The sequence below is a fragment of the Armigeres subalbatus genome, unplaced genomic scaffold, assembly GCF_024139115.2.
Source record: "Armigeres subalbatus isolate Guangzhou_Male unplaced genomic scaffold, GZ_Asu_2 Contig1754, whole genome shotgun sequence".
NCBI lineage: Eukaryota > Metazoa > Arthropoda > Insecta > Diptera > Culicidae > Armigeres > Armigeres subalbatus.
Genome location: NW_026942566.1, coordinates 29,120 through 46,312, shown reverse-complemented (window position 1 = coordinate 46,312; position 17,193 = coordinate 29,120). Strand labels below are relative to the sequence as shown.

At 42.1% G+C, this 17,193-nt stretch overlaps 1 protein-coding gene and 2 long non-coding RNA genes across 4 annotated transcripts in view; 1 reads left to right on the top strand and 2 right to left on the bottom strand.

Annotated features, from left to right (window-relative positions):
• The window catches only part of LOC134203310 (uncharacterized), a 120,291-nt gene that overhangs the window by 83,748 nt on the left and 19,350 nt on the right, over positions 1-17,193 (bottom strand). The gene's annotated exons all lie outside the window — the stretch shown is intronic.
• LOC134203311 (uncharacterized) lies at positions 4,581-5,791 on the top strand. Its single transcript, XR_009977569.1, has 3 exons — positions 4,581-4,929; positions 4,989-5,061; positions 5,126-5,791. It is a non-coding gene; the product is annotated as an uncharacterized LOC134203311 (long non-coding RNA).
• On the bottom strand, positions 9,183-9,948 carry LOC134203315 (uncharacterized). Of its 2 annotated transcripts, XR_009977571.1 has the most exons (4): positions 9,692-9,948; positions 9,559-9,633; positions 9,434-9,499; positions 9,183-9,373 (listed from the first exon to the last, which is right to left on the bottom strand). It is a non-coding gene; the product is annotated as an uncharacterized LOC134203315 (long non-coding RNA). The 2 variants fall into 2 exon arrangements; XR_009977570.1 differs by having other exon boundaries at positions 9,363-9,499.

Genomic DNA, 17,193 nt, shown 5'->3' with positions numbered 1-17,193 from the left:
TTCTCTTGTTTCGGACTGCAGAACGATGACGCGATCGGCCGAAATATTTGTTCTGCATTGCGCGGCCGGTAATAAAAATCAGTTCAGTGCGTGATTTCTCTTGTTTCGGACTGCAGAATGATCGCGAGATCGGCCGAAATATTTGTTCTGCATTGCGCGGCCGGTAATAAAAATCAGTTCAGTGCGAGATTTCTCTTGTTTCAGACTGCAGAACGATCGCACGATCGGCCGAAATATTTGTTCTGCATTGCGCGGCCGGTAATAAAAATCTGTTCAGTGCGTGATTTCTCTTGTTTCGGACTGCAGAACGATGACGTGATCGGCCGAAATATTTGTTCTGCATTGCGCGGCCGGTAATAAAAATCAGTTCAGTGCGTGATTTCTCTTGTTTCGGACTGCAGAATGATCGCGCGATCGGCCGAAATATTTATTCTGCATTGCGCGGCCGGTAATAAGAGTAGCTATCGAACAAGTAAGTGCAGTGCGTGTTTTAGTCGTCGGGAAAGGAATAAAGTATCTATCTTGTGTTCGGTGGCTCATGCGCATGCGCGCGCGGTCGAAAAAAACGAGTTCTTCAATATTTTGCTGTAGCCATCGAACTAGTGAGTACAGAGTGCTGCGCTTTCGTGCGGTCGTCCAAAACGCGAATCTCCCTAGCTTTCATATGCCACCGGGCGTGCATGTTTTTTAACTTTTAACTCGTATTAGTGTCATTTCCCATCCCATAGATCGCATCGCTTACCAAAATGAATCCAGATAAATTATCCTTTGTAACTAAGACGATATCCTATCCCAAGACAATCGTGGAGATGCAGAGGTATACTCGGTCTCTAGTAGCAACGAGAGTCGGACTAACAATCCTTCCATTCCTATATGACCGTAAGGACGTGGCCGGCGCCGTTATTGACTTTAAATATTTGAGCTCCCGAAACGTGTACATTGAGAATGGGTAGCTAATCCCAAGCCCCATTCATTGTGTTCTCTGTACAATTTCGCAAGTTCAGTCAATCACGGAGTAGCAACTACGAATTGTGCGGTCATAATGCTCATGCTCATGCTCACCCTGCGTTGAAATTGTCCAACCGCCACTTTATGATTTTTCGCCTAGCCTTCACCATTTGGAATAAATTTTCAGCATTGCCACTGCTACCCACGCCTTCGTTCTGCTGTGTCCGCTCCGCTGCATCACATTTTGTCCAACCGATCATTCCGCTCTTTCCGCGGAATCCCGGTCAAAATAGCTCGTGCGCGCCGGAAAGCAGCTTTATTCTTCATTAGATATAAGAAAACTGCTTTTCGGCGCGCGAGCCATTTTGATCGGGATTCCGCAGCAGACAACGGACCGCTCGGAGAATGACAAATTCTAAGAATTCTATGAAATTTTCTCGCAAGATTCTGAATTTGGTTATGAGCTGTTGGTTATCTAAGATGCGTATTGTTGCGAGGAATAACATCAGAAATTTGACTCAAGACGAAGTTTCTTCATATAACAAAACATTATCTCTTGGCATCTGTCTGTCCGAGCGACGTTCACCGATGGGTGGTTGATGTGAATAGTTTCCACTCAGGTGGCATCTTCATTAATTTTATACAAAAGCCACCATTTTATACAAAAGGTTGATCCGACTATCCGAAATAATCTTTCTTCAAAGTACAAAACTCAATCGTAAATAGCGAATTTGATAGCGCCTCGAAGGGAGAAGATGCAGTAAATTTGAATGGATGGAATCACTAACAGCCACCAAGCTACCACGCCAAACCCGATGCCACCGAAGCAATCCATTTTCGCAATTAACTCTTTCTTTCCATAAACTGTTGGTCCTGAGAAGAACCATTTTCCATTTCCCAATGCGACTTTCCAATAACTTATTGCATTCAAACGCTTGAAGGCACCTTGCGATGAAACTGTAAATAAAATGTGAACTCATAACGATTAATAAAGGGGCGGGGCTAATGGAATAACTTCATTAGATATAACAAAGCTGGTTTTCGGCGCGCGCGAGCCATTTTGATGGAAATTCCGCAGACAATGTCGGAGAATGTTATTTGCCACTGCCTTGCAAGCGGAAAGAATAATGCAAAATTTAATAAGAGATTTTAAAAAATTAGGTTTTACGTAAAACAAATCAAAACAAGGCACGTTACATTTTTAGCGAAGAGTCCTAGCTGGAAAATGTATCACAAATGGAAAAAAATGTTTTGCACTTTTTTCCCAAGCAATTTTGTCAAAAATCCAAAACCAAATATATAAGAGAGGCGAAGTATTTTTCACGCTAATCACGCCATAATCTAACACATGAGATTCAAAATAATTATTACCAATGGGAAAAAGTATATCTTTGCCGTCATTTTTCAACGAATTATAACTGAAAATCAATCTTCCACTCGAAATTTACGATCGGTTCGTAAAAAGCCGTTTTCAAATTGACATTTCAATTTTTATGGCTCAAATTCATCTGGGGGATTACTAGGTAGTAAATATAGTCACTTCATGGGAAATAATAAGTAGAGCTCTTGTTAATAAACAGAAAAACTCAAAGGTGCAGCCCAATCGGGTTGTACGCAAAGGTGACGTAGAACTACGTAGCTATACGAAATGGAGGGTATTTTTCATCATAAATTGTGTCAATTTATTAGCATTGTGCAAACTGCTCGGAGGTCAACCGAATCAAGAAACTGAAAGTAGCTCCCAGTTGGATGAACCAGCCGTGGAAAAGGAACGACTCATCGACCGCATCGCCACTGAAGCCAATCGTCTATCTTTCAGTGGATATCATCAGAATTCTAGAAGACATTATGCTCAAAAATGCCCGAAATAAAGGAAAAATAAGCAGAATCGGAGGTGGCGCGAAACCAAACACAAATATATTAATTTGCAGCGTTCGACTTCCGCCCGCGATGGAAGCGTACATGCATCGTTTTCTATAGCGCTGGTGGCAAAGTGAGTAGGACTTCAAGAATAAATTACAAACAGTCCTTTTCAGGACTTAATCTATTTATCCAAGAAGAGGTTTTGACCGTTAGGAAAATTGTTTACCCAGACAAACAGACTGTTCGGCTGTTTAAACGGCAATGACGATTTTGGAAAGATTTGTTGTTTTTAATAATGCGCCATTTGAAAAACTAAGGCAGCTAAACGACATGTTTCACTAATGTGGCGTCTTCATCGATTTGGCCGTCGCCGACGGAAAGTGAAATTTTCTGGCAAGATTCTTTGGTTTTGTTTCGTTAGTCATTAGAAATGATATCGATTTTTATCCGGGTTACCATCGTTTGGCGACGACAGAAAGTTGCCCTTTGGTAGCACAACCACAAGCGCGCGTCGGAGGGAGATGATGTAATGAGTTTGTTCAAATGGATGGCGTCAGCAGCAGTCAAATGGAATTTCATCACAAGATTTTGATTATGTTTTGTTGTAGTTGAGGATTGAAAAGCTCCATTATTGGAAAAATATCGATTCTTTACAGTACCATTATTTTACACAAGGGTAGTTTAATCCGGGATGCAAGAATGTTCATCAAAGTCCAAAATTAATAGTTTGGCCTTCGATAGCAGAATCATAAGCGCGCATCGGCGAGTGACAACGCAACAAATTTGTTGGAATGAATGGAATCGCTTACAGCAACCGAACTATCACGCCAAACGCCGATTCCACCGAAACAGTCCATTTTGCAATCAACCCTTTCTGTTCAGAAGATGCTGGTCCTGAGAAGGACGAACTTTGTGTCCCCAATGCACCTTTCCAATTACTAACTGCAACCCAATGCTTGTCGAAACGTTAGGGTTAGATTTCCACTTCGTGCTGTTATTGTTCGACGACCACTCGATGAGTTTTCGCTAAGACGCCACCATTAGAAATAAATTTTCAGCATCGCCAAGGCATCGCACGCGATCGAAACAGACGTCATTTTTGTAATCAACCCTTTCTTCACATAAAATGCTGGCCCAAAATAGGAAAAGCTACTTATTTAACCGCTCTCTGCGAAATCTCGATCAAAATGGCTCGCCCGCGCGTGAGAGCAGCTTTCTTGTATTCAATAAATTAAGCCCGTTAGCTCCGCCCTTTGTGGTCTGATAAAGGTGTAAATATAATGTGCGCTCATAACGATTAGCAAAGGGGCGGGGCTAATGGAATTACTTCATTAGATATAAGAAAGTTGGTTATCAACGCGCGCGCGGCAGCGGTTCCAGCAGTGCGTCGACAACTTCGTCGATTATGAGGTGCGTCCGGAGACGCCAGAAAGTATCGACCGCCAGCTGTGCGCCATCGAAGAGGCAATCTCGGTGGCCCGGGAGCAGCATGTCCCGAAGGCTCGGCAGGTAAGCAACTCCTTAAACATCGATACACTCACCAAAGATTTGATTCGATTGCGGAATATCACTTGCAGGCAGTTCCAGCGTACAGGACTGCCTGAGCTTAAGGCACGCTGCAATCGAATCACAGAAATTATCAAGGCCAGGATGGTGGACCTCAAAAATAACGACTTCTCGAATAAGATCCGCACTTGTAGCCTTCGCTCCATGGCTTAGATTATGAATAATTATTTACTAATCAATTTAAGACTTTCAAATAGAATCGCGCCAAAATCTAGCCTAGCATGATACGATCAAAGGGCGGCGTCATTAAGCGCCTGCGCGATTAAAGTACTCAGCCAACAGCTCCGAAGGTCAAGTTTATTTGAAATCCGCCGAAGATGTTGAGAGAGAAAAGGTCGCGGCTGAACCCGAAACATTAGCGAACGCCTCAGCGTAAGCTTCCAGACTTCCGAACTATTTCAATGAAGTTCGCGGGAAATGCCGAATTCCTGTTCGGCCGAGGTCACCATCCTTAATCTGAGGGTAACGACTTCAAATTTAATTTCTCCCAAACCGCCAACTGAAGCAGAAGTGTCGCGCCTTTTTTGTCCGTGAGTCGTTTCTGGTTGAAGTGTAAGTTAAGCAACGTGTTAGATTTTCTTTATTTAATTCTATTTCTTTTTGTTAAGTAGTGTCAAGTTTGCTTAACAAACGTAGTGTGTGCGTTAGGATCAGTTTTGTGCGTTTCTCGAAGGAATTGTCCAGGTAATGTGCTCCGCGTGCTCGTTGTTTCCCGTGCATTGTGTATAATTAATTGTCCTTTATGTAGCCGACCGCTACGTTTGTCGCAGGCAACCGCGTCACACCACCATCGTTGGGACGAAAGATTCCCGGCATCCGTCGCCGGAGGGGGCCAACCCGTCAACACGTTGGTCCCAATTCCAATCGTGGTTGCCAATTGCCACGCATCGTCGCTTATAGGGGTCAGCGAGTGCCGAGCCGCCGATCAACCCCCCCCCCCCCCTGTGGGGGAATTGGCCACGTCACCAACGGCCATTCATCGCTACGCACGTTGATCGATTTCCGCCGTCTACCAGGAGCGCAGCAGTACCGGTAGGCGAACAACAGTCGGTGAGTCAAGCGATCTCTTTTTTATCGAGTGGGGCGTCCAGTGAGGACGCCTCGGAGGATTTTTTGTGCCGACCGTAGGTCGATGACTGACTAAGTCAGGAATTTGGACGCGTCCATAAAATTTTGAGGTTGGATGTGGAATTTATAAAACGTAATTCGTGAACGACCCATCCAACCTCTATTGTTAGACACCCGGGTGTGAAGTTACTCGTCGTCCATTGATTGCTGAATGAGGATAGGACGACACAATGCATGAGCACGCTAGAATAGAGTAGATAGAAAAAACGCACACACAGACAGGACAAATGTAGTTTGTAGAAAGTCATTGAGCAAAATACAACATTAAACATGCTAGCAAAATTAATTATGTTCTTCGTTTCTATCAATAAATAAAATTCCGGCTGTGTTGTCAAACCGATGGATTATTGTTAGATGTTCTGCGTTATAGTTTTGAAGAGAGAAAGTGTTTTCCCGTTGCTTCGGTTCGTTTAATATTAGGTTTGAATGTCTTCCGCGTGGCGGAATTTGACTGTTTGCGCATGCTCTTCCGCGTTGGTTGCGCCTCTGGTGGACTTTAGTTGAAGTCACCAGTGATGAAAAGAGAACGTGCAACGTAGCATTGCTGGTTGCAACGTTGGAGGGTATGCGTGATCTCATACTGTACTTTGGAGAAATAGTTTGGAAGTTTTGAGATTTATGCTGAGGTGTGGTAGGGTAGTTTCCCGAGTTTCTGCGTAGTTAGTAGGCGGGCTGGCTCGATCTCCTCTTCGGAGTTTTCAAATGGACTCGCCCTGAGGCAGTCTCAACCGGGCAATTCAGACGCGTCGTGCGGTCTCCGAATGGAGTGGCGCTTAAGCCGCACGATTTTCTAAAGTATCGGTCAGCGCCGACTACACACTCTCCCAGATTATGCTAAGCCGTTCTGGAAAATGACCAAAATTCTAAAATCCAAGCCTCGACCCATTCCACCTTTGATCCCACTAGAAAATAATGGCTCTAAGGATCGCTTGATAACTCCTGCAGAGAAGGTCGCTGAAATAGGTCGTCACTTCGTCAGCTCACACAATCTTGGGCAGAACATCGTCAGTCCACACGAAGCAGCCGTCAACGAGCATGCTAACAACATCCATTTGATTCCCAACGACTTCTCGGAGGAGTTGGAGATCTCAGCTGACGAATTGACGGCCTATATCAAATCATCGAAGAATATGAAGGCCCCAGGCTTCGACAGCATCCTGAATCTCGAGCTCAAACACATGAGTGCTCCGTTCTTTGAGCACCTCTCGCTGATCTTTAATCAGTGTCTCCGGCTCAGCTACTTCCCATCGTCCTGGAAGTCAGCGAAAGTCATCCCCATCCGGAAGCCTGGGAAGGATCCTTCCTCCCCCAAAAGTTATCGACCCATCAGCCTTCTCTCAGGGTTATCCAAGCTATTCGAAAAAGCTATTCATCATCGGTTACTTGAGTCTGCCGAAAATCTCAACATCTTGCTCGAGGAACAGTTTGGTTTCCGACGCGGTCGGTCAACTGTACACCAACTGACCCGAGTTACCAACGTCCTCAGACGGAACAAGTTTCGAACAAGTCTCGAAAACATCCGCCATGGCCTTACTCGATGTCGAGAAGGCATTTGACAATGTATGGCATGATGGCCTGGTGTACAAACTACAACGCTACAATCTTCCCAGCTACCTGGTGAAAATCATCAACAATTACCTGTCGGCAAGGACATTCCGGGTCTCAATCAGCGGAGCGAGTTCCAATGCGCACAACATCGTCGCAGGCGTCCCCCAGGGTAGTATCCTCGGGCCCCTGCTTTTCAATCTGTTCACCTCCGACATGCCAGAACCTCCAGAAGGCGGCATTCTGTCTCTGTTCGCAGATGCCACATCCATCGTCTACAACGGTAGAGTGATCAGAGCGCTAGTGGCAAAACTCCAACGAGGCCTGGATGCCCTGACAGAGTACCTCACCAGCTGGAAGATCTGTATCAACGCGGCGAAGACCCAGGTCATCATTTTCCCCCACTCCAAATCCCCTAAACTTGTTCCGCCTGGGGACTGTAATATTATCCTCAATGGCACGACCGTGGAATGGGCCAATGAGGCCGGCTACCTTGGCTTGACCCTCGACAGCAAGCTTATTTTCAGGCAACAGGTTGACAAAACGGTGACAAAGTGTAACGTCTTGTTGAAACTACTGTACCCTTTGATCAACCGCCGGTCGTCATTGTCCCTGAAAAATAAGCTTGCTGTCTACAAGCAAATCATCCTCCCTGTGATCGAATATGGCATGCCGGTCTGGGAGAGCTGCGCTAAAACCCACCACCTCAAACTTCAACGGGTCCAAAACAAATTCCTGAGGATGATCCTCAACACCCCTCCCAGGACAAGAACATCCGAGGTCCACCGTCTAGCCGGGATGAAAACCTTACATGACCGCTTTGGTGAGTGTAAAGAAAAGTTTAGGGTCCGTTGCTTGCATTCGGATCAGGCTCCAATTAGGGCGCTAGTTCCAATCTAGGTTATCAAATTTTTATTGTAAATATTAGTGTACATAGTAGTTAGGTTATCAAATTTTTCAAAATGAACTAATGCCTGCAATGCCTATTGTCATACTAGAGAATTTTCAAATTACTTCCTTTTCAAAATAATAATAAAAAAAAAACTAACAACAAAGATGAAGGGCCGAGTGGCCAAACACTTACAATGTACATTAGATGTAAAATCAAATCAAATAAATAAACATACTTTCATTGAAAATTATTGACGCGCGCGAGCCAGAAACTGGGAACAATTCCTCATTCCAGTCCGGTCGTCTGAGCTGTTCGGACGTGTTCTCCTGGTACCAACGGAGAAACTATAGAGCTTGCTCCAGCGTTCCGATCCACACACAGATCCTTGCGGGGTAGTCTGGTGTGGACTCCGGTCCGCCTGCACACGGGCGGCCTATTATATCTTGGCTATTAGGCAGTTACTGCGTGGAAAACTCGAACGGTCGCTTAGAAACGCGTTAATTCTAATTCAAGTGTCGGTCGGTCGGCCAGTAAATGCCGCGTCGGCGTAAGAAGACTGCGTCGGTAAACCAGTCAGCCAATACAACTGTCAGTACCCCTGATCTGACAAGCGCAAGGAAGAAGATGAAGGGCGACAATCGCAAGATGACACCGTCGGGCAGCACTCCGAAGCTGCCGCCATCGAAGCACCGTCGAGAGGAGGACGAACAATCCGTCCTCGAAAACATCCTATCAAGCAATCGGTCTAACACCGATGGTGTTGCAGTCAACGACAGCGACCTAGACGAGTCTGACGACGAAGAAGTCGAAGAAGGACAGAAGCAACAAGTTGCTCCGAAGAAGAAACCTCCACCAATAATGGTGAAAAACGTCTCCCTTGACAAGCTGATGAAGGAGTTGGATGCCGAACGTGTGCTCTGCGAATTCAAGCTCTGCCGGGTTGGCACAAAAGTGTCCACGGCAACCAAAAAGGACTACGACGCCGTCATCGGGTACCTGAAACGGCGAAAAGCACAGTACTACTCACACGATTTCACGAGTGAGAAACCGTTCAAGTCGGTGGTCAAAGGACTGCCGGACATGGACACTGGTGCCATCGAGGCGGAACTCATAAACCGCTACAAGCTACAACCACTGGGTGTTTTCCCAATGAAGCGAAAGGAGGAAGCAACAAGGAAGTACCTCGACCGGCTCTATCTGGTACATTTTCGGAAGGGCACAGTACCGGCTGGTGCTCTGAGGGCAGTGCGTACCATTGGCAGGGTTGTCCGCCACTGGGAACCGTACCGCGGTTCGCAAACAGAAACTCAATGTCAGCGTTGTCTTGAGTTTGGGCGTGGCACCAGGCACTGCAACTGTAAGCCTCGTTGTGCCAACTGTTCGGACAAGGAGTAAAACACGTCTAGATAGCAGCTAACAGCAGCTTCTTAGCTGAAATTATATTTTAGATGTTCATTTTTTATAGTTCATAGTTTAATTTAGAAATCTTACATTTTCGTTTTCTTCTTCTCCGACTGTGTCCAAACTAACCCTTTGTTTCTGTTTTCTTTGCGTGTCCTATGTTATTTTATATATAGTTAACAAATTGTTCGTATATGGTCTTAGTTCATACTCACTACTTAGAATATGGTTAAACAGCCAAATTTCACGTAGTTTAACACCTTTCGATCCCATACTATTAGCGTAAGTATCTGTAAGCTTTCGATTCTACACATTTCTTCGCATATTATTTTAAGCTAGAGCATTTACCTTAGTTTCCCAATTATCGGCTAAACTTGATTTCATTAGAATATTTCAATTGATAGAAACTTATTTAGGTAGGAATTTTAACTAATTATAATAGTAATTTAGGTTTAGAAACTATATTTCTCTAGGTAGACCAACTAATAATTGCACTGTGTCTTCTTGCCACGTTGAAGGTATGCTGCATTTGACAGTTGAAGTTTCAATGTCATGTTGCCTGTCATTTCTCGCGTTGATGTCTATGCTACTTTGATAGGTACGGGCGGTACTGAACTCACTCAGTTTCGTGCCCAGAGGTTCCGCAACACCAACTGTGCCCAAGGACATCTCACGGTGGACTGTCTACTGGAAAGTGCAATCGAATTTAAGTGTGCCAACTGCAAAGGCAATCATCGAGGTAACGATCGCTCGTGCCCGAAAAGACAGTAATACAGGGAAATACGAAAGAAAGCATCCACGTCAAATCAGCCTGGAAGAAAGAAGGACAAAGCACCGCCGCCAACAGCTATTAACGTGCAAAACTACCCCGCTCTACGCGCCAACGTCAGCAACGCCGAACCACCAGTTTCGCCGAACTGGGTGAAATCAAGAACCGCCTCTCCATCACGGCGCGTCCAAACGGAACCGGTACAGATAGACGAAGGTAACGAAGAAACGAAAAGTTTAGCAGGGACGTAGAAAAATTAGCGCCACTTTCTAAACCATTTTGGAAAATTTCTAAATTGCTCAAATCAAAACCAATACCTCCTTTAAAAGTGAATGACACCCATCTAATTACTCCAGTAGAGAAAGCAAACGCAATTGCATCCCATTTCGCGTCATCTCATCAGCTAGGTCAAACAATGGTTAGCCCACTAGAAGATGAGGTCCTTAGGACGCTTGAAACAATAAGAACAACAAATTGCTACGTACCACAAGACAAGAAAGTCACTCTAGATGAGGTAACTAGTGCTATCAAATCCACCAAGAACATGAAGGCTCCTGGAATAGATTGTATTTTCAATTTAGTTCTTAAAGAATTGAGCATCAGAGCATACGACTACCTTACCAAAATTTTGAACAGATGTTTGGATCTTCAGTACTATCCTAACTGCTGGAAGCTGGCAAAAATAGTTCTAATTAAAAAACCAGGAAAAGATCCAACCATCCCAATAGTTATCGCCCCATTAGCCTGCTTTCATCTGTAAGCAAATTATTTGAAAGGGTCATACTGAACCGTATACTAGAACATGCGGAACGCAATAGAATCATCCCGCCCGAGCAGTTTGGATTTCAGAAGGGACATTCAACTACCCAACAGCTTTTCCGAGTGGTGAAGGTTATTAGAGAAAATAAACGGGTAGCCAAATCAACAGTTATGGCGCTTCCCGATATCGAGAAGGCGTTCGATAACGTCTGGCATGACGGCCTTGTTTATAAGCTTTATCGCTACAATTTTCCAACATACCTGGTAAAAATTCTCCAAAACTACCTTTCAGACAGGTCATTCAGGGTTCACTTGAATGGAGTTTCGTCTGACCGTTTAGATATTCCCGCCCGAGTCCCCCAGGGTAGTATTCTGGGGCCGGTGCTTTACAATATATATACCTCCGATGTTCCGGAGCTCCCAGAGGACGCCTGCCTGGCTCTCTAGGCACACCACCCGTAAGCTACAATCGTACCTGAACATCTTCGCCACCTGGCTTGAGACATGGAAGATTAAAGTCAATAATGCTAAAACGCAAGTCATAATTTTTCCGTACAAAAACTCGACGCGATTAGATCCTCCCCCAGACTGCTCGGTGATCATGGGTGGCAATATGATTGAGTGGTCCAACGAAGTCACGTATCTCGGCATGCTGCTAGACAAGAAGCTTTTGTTCAGGGCACATGTAGAAAAGACAAAATCAAAGGGTTCTTTACTTATCAAAGTTCTGTACCCATTGATAAACCGCAAATCCAGACTTTGCAGAAAAAACAAAATTGCGATCTATAAAAGTGTAATTTTTCCGGTACTTAGTTATGCAGCTCCAGTATGGCAAATGTGTGCAAAAACTCATAAGAAGAAACTTCAGGTTATCCAGAATAAGATCCTAAAAATGATACTAAACCTCCCTTGGCATACAAGCACGACAGAAGTACATAGGTTAGGCGAGTTTGAACTACTCGATATAAAATTTGATAGAATGCTAACCAATTTCCAACAAAAATGTCAGGACTCAGAGTATGAGCTTCTGAATGCACTAGCCATGTAAATATACGAAAAGCAGTAGTGTTAAGTTAGCCTTAAGTAAAAATCAAACAAATATTATAAACAATTTGAAGGTGCTGCAAAAGCAAGATAAGCTAAAACAAGAAGAAAAACTATGTAAAGTGTCAAAGATGAAATAGTTTCAAACAAGAACTAAATCACTTAAATGTAATAATATTATACCAAAAATGTAATAACAAAAGAAACAAAAATAAATGGAGTTAAAAAAAAAGTTAAAAGCGCGCGCGAGCCATTTTGATCGGGATTCCGCAGGCAGCCCTTACTTTGCACCGTTCAATGTGGAAAAACGATCCATAAAAGAATGAAAAACGATCCATAAATAACATCTGAATGTTCCATAAAACGCTACCATAAATCCATAAAATAGTTCGAGAGATTCCATAAAGAATATTTTTATGATCCATAAAACTTTGAAAAATGATCCATAAAAACTATAAATTGATCCATAAAATTTCAAATTTGCGCAATTTATTTATCGTGATGATGATCCATTTTTTTTTTTTTTTTTTTTTTTTTTTTTTTTGACGTTTTAACCTCTAACGGTCATTCACGTCTGCAATGATGATCCATAATTTCAACCATATGATCCATAATTTTGGTCATATGATCCACCATTTTTAAAATGTGATCCATAATGCTTGGAAAGAAGGCCAATGAAACTATATTAATTGATCCGCACATTTTATAAAATCTACGGATCAATTATCAAAATGTATGGATCATATCACCAAAACTATGGATCATTTGAACAAAGTTATGGATCAAATGGCCAGAATTATGGATCATATGACTAAAATTATGGATCATATTACTGAAATTATGGATCATCATCACGATAAAAAAAATGCGCAAATTTGAAGTTTTATGGATCAAAATATAGTTTTTTATGGGTCATTTTCCAAAGATTTGTGGATCATTTGTCATATTTTTATGGGAAAATAGCAAGAATTGTATTGTTTTTCTTGACCATGTTAATGGAACATATTTCCCAATTAATTGCTAAATTTTAGCTTAGTTATGGATCAAAAAATTATTCTTTATGGAATCTCATTAACTATTTTATGGATTTATGGTAGCATTTTAAGGAACATTCAGATGTTATTTATGGATCGTTTTCCAGTTTTTTATGGATCCGTCTTTATCGTTTATATGCAAAAGTATGTTTTGCCGATTCCGCAGACAACGGACCGTTCGGAGAATGACAAATCCTAAGAACCCATTGAAACTTTCTCGCAAGATTCTGAATTTGGTAATGAGATGTTGTTTATCTAAGATGCGTATTGTTGCGAGGAATGACAACAGAAATTTGACTCAAGACGAAGTTTCTTTATATTACAAAACATTATCTCTTGGCATCTGTCTGTCCGAGCGACGTTCACCGATGGGTGGTTGCTGTAGAAAGTTTCCACTGAGATGGCGTCTTCATTGATTTTATACAAAAGAAGGTTGATCCGACTATCCGAAATAAACTTTCTTCAAAGTGCAAAACTCAATCGTAAATAGCGAATTTGATAGCGCGTCGGAGGGAGATGATGCAGTAAATTTGAATGCATGCGATCACTAGCAGCAACCAAGCTACCACGCCAAACCCGATGCCACCGAAGCAGTCCATTTTCGCAATTAACTCTTTCTTTTCATAAAATGTTGGTCCTGAGAAGAACCAATTTTCTTTTCCCAATGTTCCTTTCCAACTAACTGACACCACAATTTGTAATAAATTTTCAGCATCGGCACTGGCGGTGCGGGATCGCCACAGTACTATTTTTATGGTCAACCTTTTCTTCATATGAAATTCTGGTTCGTTGAGGTTGCATGATCTGCAGCAACACATCGAGCACCACCACCAATGCGATGGATTTTCTTTGAAAATGTTATAAGCGCCTTCGTGATGCTGTGTCCGCTCCGCTACGATCGCTTTGATGCGTCTGCTATGCATAAAATCTTGTTCAAACTGAGGATTAGATCCAAACCCGCAAGTGATTGGTTTTTGAAGTCTGTGCCAGTGATGCATGTACGTGATTGGTTAGTTTACCTATTTCTAAACTTTTCATCAATTATCGATAATAAATAGTAAAAAATCAGTATTTTCAAATAAATACAAAGAAGCGTTGACTCATCCTTGATCGAAATGTCCAAAAAAATTGAAAATCCATCGAGATACGGCTTAGATATTAAAGTTTAAAGTCTATCATATTTTCGTGACGGTCCCCGATTTTCGCAATCGTTAAGTGTACCCCAATATAGAAAACACAGACGTAGTCCTACGTCAAAACATATAACTTGTTGGTGGCAATATAATTTCCACAGCCTTATAAATGGTTAAACCGCTCTTTGTGGAATCCAGATCAAAATGGGTCGAGCGCTGGAAAGCAGCTTTCTTGTATTCAATTAATTAAGCCCGTAAATTTGAATGGAAGCAATCAGTAACAGAAACCAAGCTTCCACGCCAAACGCCGATGCCACCGAAACAGTCCATTTTCGCAATTACCTCTTTCTTTTCATAAAATGTTGGTCCTGAGAAGAACCAATTTTCTTTTCCCAATTCCCATTCCAATAACTAACTGCATCCAATCGCTTGTCGACACCTTGCGTTGCAGCTGTCCGACCGCCACTTGATGATTTTTCGCTGAGCCTCCAAAGGTTGAAATAAACTTGCAGCATTGCCACACTGCCACCCACTTCGTGCTGCTGTGTCCGCTCCTAGAGATGTCGCAAATTAATCGATTACTTCGATTAATCGATTCATCGTTGTGATAATCGATTAATTTTGAATCGATTATTACCCAACGATTAATCGATTCAATAATCGAGAGGAATCGTGAGTAATCGATTAGTTACTAATTGATTAATCAGAATTTTACGACATCATAAGGATGTCGAAAATTAATTGATTATTTCGATTAATCGATTCATCGTTGTGATAATCGATTAATTTTGAATCGATTACTATACAATGATTAATCGATTCAATAATCGACAAGAATCAAGAGTAATCGATTAGTAACTAATCGATTAATCGGGATTTTACGACATCTCTATCCGCTCCGCTGCATCGAATGTCGAACCGCCATCTGTGGAATCCCGATCATAATGGCTCGCGCGCGTCGAACAGCAGCTTTCTTGTATTTAATAAATTAAACCCGTAAGCCCCACCCCTTTGTGAGCTGATATGGGTGTAAATATAATGTGCACTCATAACGATTAATGAAGGGGCGGGGCTAATGGAATTACTTCATTAGATATAAGAAAGCTGCTTTCCAGCGCGCGCGAGCCATTTCGATCGGGATTCCGCAGACAACGGACCCGACAACGCAGAATGACAAATTCTAAGAATCCTATGAAATTTTCTCGATTCTGAATTTGGTTATGAGATGTAGTTTATCTTAGATGCGTATTGTTACGAGGAATAACAGCAGAAATTTCATTCAAGACGAAGTTTCTCCATATTACCAAACATTATCTCTTGGCATCTGTCTGTCCGAGCGACGTTCACCGATGGGTAATTGCTGTAGAAAGTTTCCGCTGAGGTGGCGTCTTCATTGATTTTATACAAAAGAAGGTTGATCCGACTATCCGAAATAAACTTTCTTCAAAGTGCAAAACTCAATCGTAAATAGCGAATTTGATAGCGCGTTCGAGGGAGATGATGTAGTGAATTTTAATGGATGGAATCACTAACAGCAACCAAGCTACCACGCCAAACCCGATGCCACCGAAACAGTCCATTTTCGCAATTAACTCTTTCTTTTCATAAAATGTTGGTCCTGAGAAGAACCAATTTTCTTTTCCCAATGTTCCTTTCCAACTAACTGACACCACAATTTGTAATCAATTTTCAACATCGGCACTGGCGGTGCGGGATCACCACAGTGCTATTTTTATGGTCAACCTTTTCTTCATATGAAATTCTGGTTCGTTGAGGTTGAGTGATCTGCAGCAACACATCGAGCATCACCACCAATACGATTGATTTCCTTTGAAAATGTTATTAGCGCTTCCGTCATGCTGTGTCCGCTCCGCTACGATCGCTTTGATGCATCTGCTATGCGTAAAATCTTGTTCAAACTGAGGATTAGATCCAAACCCGCAAGTAATTGATTTTTGATGTCTGTGCTAGTGATGCATGTACGTGATTGGTTAGTTTACCTATTTCTAAACTTTTTATCAATTATCGATAATAAATAGTTAAAAATCAGTATTTCAAATAATAACAAAGAAGCGTTGACTCATCCTTGATCGAATGGTCCAAAAAAATTGAAAATCCATCGAGAAACGGCTTAGATATTAAAGTTTAAAGTCTATCATATTTTCGTGACGGTCCCCGATTTTCACAATCGTAAAGTGTACCCCAATATAGAAAACACAGACGTAGTCCTACGTCAAAAAAACAACCGGTTTACCTGAACCTTTTTTGGCCATTGCACATCGCGGCTCTCCAAGTCACCAGAAAACAAAAGGAGTTAAACTTGCACTTTGAATTATCTATTGAGGATTGTCCGCCTGCTGTCCCGTAGTCAGAAATCCGCTTTTTGTCTCCTTTGCCGTCGTCCCGTAACCGTCCCGTAACATTGATGGTAAATTATGCTTAATTAAATGAATTAAATACAAAGAAAACTAATAAATCCGCGAGAGAAAAAACCGTGAAAATCAACGAGCGAATCAACATGGCGACAAAACAACGCCGACGTCTCAGACATCAAGTGTGCAGTGTTGCGAGGAAAATTATATTATGAATGCATATAATATTGTATCCAAAGTCTGTGTAATTTTACACAACTCTGTTGGATTCTATTGGTTGCAGCATTTTCTGTGTAATATTCGATGCTTCAAACATCGAATATTACACAAATGCGACGTAAGGGAATTTGCTGAATCTGGCTTTTGTGTAATTTCTAAGCAATGTAAAATTGCATCAAAACAAATGTTAACGTGCATTATGATACAGGCATCACATATAAATTTTGGTACATCGCTTAAATTACATCGATGCACATTACATAATTTTTTGCTGTGTATTATTTTGCACCATGGGTCATAATGGAGAAATGATGGACAAAAAAGTTATAATTTTTTTTAAATTAGTTGGTTTTTCAAAAATGATTGAAATAATATTTTTACGTTTTTATCAATTCGATTTTATGAAGGTACGGTAAATTTCCAATGGAAAAGGTAAACGTCAATTTTTTTTCTAAGTGCAGCCGTTTCTGAGATACAACGGTTTGTAGATATTTTTTTTTTAATTTCCTGTCTTTTTCGA